This window comes from Puntigrus tetrazona, chromosome 5 (assembly GCF_018831695.1).
Source record: "Puntigrus tetrazona isolate hp1 chromosome 5, ASM1883169v1, whole genome shotgun sequence".
In the NCBI taxonomy this organism is placed as follows: domain Eukaryota; kingdom Metazoa; phylum Chordata; class Actinopteri; order Cypriniformes; family Cyprinidae; genus Puntigrus; species Puntigrus tetrazona.
In genome coordinates, this window is record NC_056703.1 from 2,674,560 (window position 1) to 2,682,475 (window position 7,916).

The window sequence follows — 7,916 nt, forward strand, 5'->3', positions numbered from 1 at the left end:
AACAAGGAAGATCCGTGAAGCCGTGAGTCGATGAAGCAAGCAATGGTCATACACAATGGAAGTCAATAGAAACAATAGGTAAACGCTTGGTAAGGCAGACAGGCTGGCAATACTTCGCATAGAGCACCTGGTGCTCTACGGTTATATAGCCCTAACCCGGAAGTAGTAGCAGTAGAGGGAGCGGCTTGAGTCAGTACTCGGGAGAGGGCTCCTCTGCTGGTTGGATGTTACAGAACTCCCCCTCTGAGCGACTCCTGAGCTCTTCGTGGACGCCCTCGTGGGCGTCCCTGTGGTTGTGGTTGGTTCTGGGCAGAATCTTGTGGTTGATTTCGTGGGCGTCCCGTGGTCGTGGCTGGTCCTGGGCAGAATCTCGTGGTTGGTCTCGTGGTTGTTCTCGTGGCCGTGGTTGGTGTAGTGGGCGTCCCGTGGTCGTGGTTGGTCCTGGGCAGAATCTCGTTGTGGATTACGTGGTCTTCCCCTAGGGCGAGGTGCTGGACGATCGGGTCTGGCTCTGTGGAACTCCTCTATAAGGGATGGGTCCAAAATGTCCCGAGCGGCTACCCAGGATCTCTCCTCTGGTCCGTAACCCTCCCAGTCCACCAAGTACTGGAGCCGACCCCCTCGTCTCCGCGAGTCCAGTAGTTCGCGCACTTGATATGCGGGGTTCCCGTCAATCTCAAGTGGCGGCGGTGGTTCTGGGGCTTCATGGCCAGGGTCAACTCCCGGGTGGACCGGTTTGAGGAGGGATACATGAAAGGATGGAGATATACGATAATTAGTAGGCAGCTCAAGTTGATAAGTGACATCATTTACTTGTTTTATTATCTTGAATGGTCCTACATACCTTGGACTTAGCTTCTTACTGGGCAGCCGCATCTTGATGTCCCTCGTCGAGAGCCAGACCCTTTGTCCAGGTTGATATGGGGGATGTGGGCGTCTGTGGCGGTTAGCTTGAGTCTCCTGATACCTGATTGCTCTTTGTAGTCGCACATGAGCGCTATCCCACACCCTCTCACTCCTACGAATCCAATCATCAACGGCTGGGACATTGGATGGTTCTCCTGACCACGGGAACATGGGCGGCTGATACCGAGGACACACTGGAATGGGGTCATACCTGTAGCTAACTTGACTAGTGAGTTCTGAGCATACTCAGCCCATGGTAAAAACTCAGACCACCTGTGTTGTTCTCTGTGGCAATAGGTCCAAGGTACCTCCCGATCTCCTGATTAAGTCTCTCGACCTGTCCATTAGCCTGTGGATGGTAGCCTGAGGTAAGGCTCACATTAATGTCGAGATGTTTGCAGAAGGCCCTCCATACTTGGGAAGTAAACTGAGTACCTCTATCACTCACTATGTCCTCGGTAATCCGTAGATTCTGAAAACATGCTCGAACAGGGCGAGGCAGTTTCCATGGCGGTGGGGAGGTTCTTCATGGGAACTAATCGGCATGACTTCAAAAATCTATCAATAATGACTAAGATGACCGTGAAACCGTTTGACAATGGTAAATCCGTGATTTAAATCAATGGATAGGTTCGACCATGGTCGCTGAGGAATGGGCAAAGGCTTGAGCAAACCGGCAGGCAATTCTCTGGGGTCTTGCATTGTGCACATACCTGGCAAGCCTTGACATAGTTCGTCACATCCCGAGATATTGACGGCCACCAAAAGGCATTCGCGCTAACTGTAGTGTTCTATTGATACCTGGATGACCTGAACTCAGTGAAGTGTGTACCCATTGGAGGATGCGTTGGCGCATTGTCGATGGTGCGTAATGTTTACCGTGGGACATTGAGGGGTGCTGGTTCATGCTGCAATTCCCTCTGCAGCTCTTCCATGATATCCCAGGACACTGGAGCCAGGATCACCGTGGGTGGCAGAATATTATCCGGGATTCCCTCCTTCTGAGGTGCGTCATATCTTCGTGACAGTGCGTCAGCCTTACTGTTCTTGGAACCTGGACGATAGGTGACAGTGAACTGAAAACGAGTAAAAAATAGTGACCATCTTGCCTGTCTGGGGTTCAGTCTTTTAGCTCCTTGATATATTCCAGGTTCTTGTGGTCCGTGATGACTTGGAACGGGTGCACTGCTCCTTCCAGCCAGTGTCTCCACTCCTCAATGGCCGCTTTCATGGATAATAGCTCCTTGTTTCCCGTCGTCATAATTTCTCTCAGCTGCTGTCAGTTTCCTGGAAAAGTAAGCACATGGGTAGAGTTTCCCTGGTTGACCGTGACGCTGTGAGAGAACAGCTCCAATTCCGCAGTCCGATGCATCCACTTCCACGATGAATGGTAGCTCCGGATTAGGATGTTTGAGAATTGGGGCTGTGGTGAAACGTTCCTTGAGGTTGGAGAACGCCTTAATTGCTCCCTCATTCCATCTCAGCTTGGACGGCTTTCCCTTTAAGAGAGAGGTTAGTGGTGCAGCAACAGTACTATAGTTCCGGATAAAGCGTCGGTAGAAATTTGCAAACCCTAGAAACCGTTGTAGCTCCTTGACCGTAGTGGGTTGAGGCCACTCCGTAACTGCTTTAACCTTGTCATCGTCCATCCTCACTCCCTGGTGGCTGATCTCGTAACCTAGGAACAAAGTCTGTGACACATGAAACTCACATTTCTCCTCCTTGACAAACAACCTGTTTTTCAGTAACCTGGACAGAACCTCCTTGACATGTCCAATGTGCTCGACTTCATTCTTCGAGTAGATGAGGATATCGTCAATATAAGCCACCACGTATTTGTTCAGGATGTCCTTGAAGATTTCGTTAATGAAGGACTGGAACACAGCTGGAGCATTATGGCATAACGAGATACCCATAGTGCCCTCTAGTCGTCATGAAAGCAGTCTTCCACTCGTCTCCCTCCTTGATCCTTATCAGGTTATAGGCACTACGGAGGTCTAACTTAGTATACACTTTTGCCTCACGTAGTTGTTCCAGAGCTGATGGAACTAAAGGTAGGGATATCGAACTTGACTGTGACGTTGTTTAGGCTCGATAATCGATGCATGGACGCAGGCCTCCATCCTTCTTTCCAACAAAGAAGAATCCCGCTGCTGCAGGCGATGTGGAGGGTCTAATGAACCCAAAGCTAAGAGCCTCATTAATATACTCCTCCATAGCCTGGCTTTCAGTGAGTGACAATGGATATACCTTGCTTTTGGGTGGCATGGCGTTAGGTAGGAGGTCAATCGCACAATCCCATGGTCGGTGAGGTGGTAATTCTGTTGCCCGTGATTTACTAAACACCTCTGACAGTTGCCTGTAGCATGCTGGTATCTTGATTCTCCTCTGATCCTCCGGACTTTCTATACTGGTGGTGAGGCAGTTCCTTGGAGATACAGCGAAGCATCTGTTAATACACGTGTGAGACCATTGCGTTAACTCACCTCTACCCCAGGATATAGTTGGGTCGTGTACGGAAAGCCAGGTGAACCCGAGGATTGCTTCATACTTGGATGAATCAACGATATAGAACGTAATGGTTTCTTTGTGGAACATGCCAACCTGGAGAGTAAGAGCCTTGGTTCTGTGAGAAATACCTCCTCCGATGTCCTCGCGTCATTAATGGTCTTGATCCTTAAAACAGATTCACAAGGTTGAGAAGGAATGTGATATTTAGCGACTACCTCACGACTGATGATGTTCAAGGCCGCGCCCGAGTCAACCATTGCTGTCAACATAACCTTTACATTGTTTAGACCGAGCATGACGGGTAACATGAGAGCCCTGTTGCAGAGTACGTGAAAATGATTCATATTTACCCGGTTTGTAGTGGTGGGTCTGTAAGGACAGTCAACCTGATAATGTTTCCCCTCTCACAGTAAAAGCAAAGTTGAAGACGACGCCGGCGTTCGCGTTCTTCCATAGAGACACGTTGGGGAGTTTACTTGCATGGGTTCCGTTTCTCCATTAACTCGCGTCGTATTTGATTCCTTTCCTGGCTCGTGGTCATAGACGGAGCTTTACGTTGTGGTGCCTGGCGCTTAAGATTATCGATACGGATGGTTAAGTTGACAAGATCAGAAAAGATAAATCCTCACCTCTACATGCCAATTCCATCTGTAAATCTGCCGTGAGACTCCGTTTGAAAGTCGCCTTGAGTGCGACATCATTCCAGCCGCTTTGAGCAGCGGCGTCCTGAACTCAATAGCATAATCAGCGGCTGTGCGTTTACCCTGGGACAGATCCATTAACTGGGTTGAAATATCCTTGCCCCTGCAGGATATTCAAACACCTCTCTTAGCATCTGTAAAAAATAGTTAGCAGATGTCTTGATGTGGGGATCTGTATCCCAAACTGCAGTCGCCCAGTCAATCGCTCTTCCAGTCAGTAGCGTCATAATAAATGCACACTTGATTTCTTCATTGTTGAATCTACCCTGCTGAAACTCCAAATACAGTCTGACCTGGCGAATGAAACCCTTGCACCGTTCAGCAGCACCGTCAAACTTTTCGGGTAAGGCAAGGTTTACTGTGGAAAACGTAGTAGGTGGTAGATTCTGAATGTACCGGTGAGGTGTTCGTTCACCGACTGCAGTTGATCCAATCGGGACTGGTAACCTTTCAATAGCTCCTCCTGGTATGCCATCAATTGTTGCATGTGTTACATCCGCTGGAGTCTGGTCAGGCGAAGTATTCTGTAAGGAGGAGGCGGAAGCCGATTGCGAATCCATTTGCAGATGTTTATTAGAAACACACACAGAGATGAGAATGGTCAAATGCAAGCAAGGGTTGGCAACAGTAGTATCAGTCCGGAAGGCTAACATACACAAAGGGATATCCGTGGGCAAAGTCAAATGAAGGCAAAGGTCAACAACAAAGTTCAATGGTGATAGGTTACCGTAACAAACAAGGAAGATCCGTGAAGCCGTGAGTCGATGAAGCAAGCAATGGTCATACACAATGGAAGTCAATAGAAACAATAGGTAAACGCTTGGTAAGGCAGACAGGCTGGCAATACTTACGCATAGAGCACCTGGTGCTCTACGGTTATATAGCCCTAACCCGGAAGTAGTAGCAGTAGAGGAGCGGCTTGAGTCAGTACTCGGGAGAGGGCTCCCTCTGCTGGTTGGATGTTACAACAGAATGCAAGTCTAAAAGTTTTTTTAAATAATAGAATTAGATTTAAATGGTCAAACAAAGATTAATAAATACGACCGAGTAACTCTGCTTCTGTTCCTCAGAGCTAGCTTCCGGTTCCGGTAGCGTGGTTTTGTGTTTGAGCTCCGTAGTTTTGACTACTAATCTTCGGTTTTTTTTGATACATAAACACTATAACCGATTTATTCTTTCTCTGACCAAGAGTAAACATACTTGCTTTATCTCTTACATCGAATCGCTTCCAAAGTTGTATATTTGACAGTTTTTTCCATTTTCAAGATCACCTGCTTCTAGCTTGTATCCCGTTAGCACCACTAGCGCGGCTATCACAACACAGCGCACATCACAACACAGGGTTTACTAAATCCACAACCTAACCTCTGTCGTCTTTAATAATGTCGACTGCTTGTCTACCTTTGAGTGCAGGGGAGGACTCACTCGAGCTGCACTTGCTGGTGTCGGAGCTGGAGGCTATGGAGAAGCAGATCGGCGTTCTCCAGCTGAAGCAGGCCCAGCTCAGGAAGCGGATAGCTTTGCTTGAAACTTCCCGCTCTGAGGCCCGTGCTTCCAAGGTTAGTCTCGCGGCGCGACACTAACACCTCCCCCATCACCTCGACTCCGTGTGCTTCTCTGTCCAGGCTCACTGCAACCAGGTCCCGGGCCGCTCGGGTGTCGTTCACCCCGATGCCCGGGCACCGGGATCCCTCCTGGTTGCAGCCGCGACGACCGCGAGCCCGAGCCCGAGCCAGAGCCTCCCCTCCGCCTGCCTTCGAGATCTCGGCGCAGAACCGCTTCCCACCCTCTGCGAGAAGGATCCTGAGGCTGTCATCATCGGTGACTCCATCGTCCGACACGTCCGCGCCACCGCGGTTAAGTATAAGGTTCGAACACACTGTTTTCCAGGCGCTCGTGTTAAGGATGTCTCTGCACAGGTGCCGGAGATCGTGACCGAGCTCACCGGCGCTGTGGTCGTGCATGCGGGGGTGAACGACATCCGGCAGCGGCAGTCTGAGGTTCTGAAGAGGGACGTGAGGAGCCTGGTGGAGGGAATCCAGCGCCGCGCGCCCGAGACGCAGATCATCATGTCCGGACCGCTTCCCACGCTCCGTCATGGAATAGAAAGGTTCAGTAGACTTTTTGGTTTCAATGAATGGCTGTCTTCATATTGTAAAGAACAGAAGCTGCTCTTTGTTGATAATTGGGATTCTTTCTGGAAGCGTCCTAGGTTCTTCCGTGCGGATGGTCTGCATCCCAACCGTGCCGGAGCAAAGCGTCTCTCGGACAACATCTCCACCGCTACACTCCATTTGACTAGTAAGTAACGAATCACACAACAGCAGCTTTGACAATATGACATGTAATGTAAATGTTAGACCCGAGAGTAAGATTACCCACATAGAAACTGTGTCTGTCCCGCAAAAAATCAGATATATCAGGAAATCCCGCACAGGCCTTAGAAATAACCTAGTCACGATCAAAACAACAGTTAAAACCGGTAAACAGAAACAATATTTAAAGTTTGGTCTCCTAAACATCCGATCACTGGCGCCGAAATCTCTCATAGTACATGAACTAATTACAGACAAAAGTTTTGACGCGCTCTGCCTGACTGAAACATGGCTGAAACCTAACGATTACATCAGTTTAAATGAGTCGACTCCATCAGGGTACTTATATAAGCACGAGCCCCGCCGGTCAGGTCGAGGTGGAGGTGTTGGAGCTATATATCGTCAGGAGCTAAATGTTACTCAGAGAACTGGAATTAGCTATAACTCTTTTGAACTGCTTGATCTTAATGTTACGCTTATGGATGCTACAAAGAAATCTCTGTTATCTCTTTCTCTTATCTCTGTGTATAGACCACCAGGACCTTATGTAGATTTTCTTAAGGAATTTGCTGATTTTATTTCAGACTTAATAATTAATAAAGACAGAGCACTTATTATCGGTGATTTCAACATTCATGTTGACGACCCAAATAATACAGTAGGAGCTACTTTCACAAATTTATTAACATCTTTTGGGCTAAAGCAAAATGTAATCGGCCCAACTCACTGCTGTAAGCATACATTAGATTTAATTATTTCGCATGGCATCGATGTTTTAGACCTAGATATCTTACCTCTAAGTGACGATATCACTGATCATTTCTCATATCCTATAAACTTTCTGTAAGTGAGATTAACCGAGCCGCACCTGCGTTACCAACTGGGTAGAACCATTATCCCAACCACTGTAGATAAATTCACAAATAACCTACCAGATCTATCCGACCTGCTCCGCAAAACCTGAGAAAGCAGATGATCTTGAGCAAATGACCAGCAGTATGTGCAGTATCTTCACTCGCACATTAGATACTGTCGCTCCCATCAAGTTAAAAAGGATTAGAGAGAATAAAAGTGTACCATGGTACAATAGTCATACACACGCTCTAAAAACAGCTACTCGTTCACTAGAACGTAAGTGGAGAAAGACTAAGCTAGAGGTTATTAGAATTGCCTACAAGGACATTATGTGCACTTATAGACAGTCACTAAAAGCAGCCAGAGCCGAGCACCTCCGTAAACTCATTGAAAGCAACCAAAACAATCCTAGATTTTTATTTAGCACAGTGGCTAGATTAACAAATGATCGGTCAGCAACAGAACGCTGCACACACCCTCTCAGTTAAGTAGCAATGACTTCATACAATTCTTCACTAATAAAATAGATAATATCAGACTTAAAATAACAGAAAATCAACCCTTAACTTTGTCCTATAGTCCAGCCTCACTCAGTACCCAGCAAATTCAGTTACAGTGTTTTGCAACC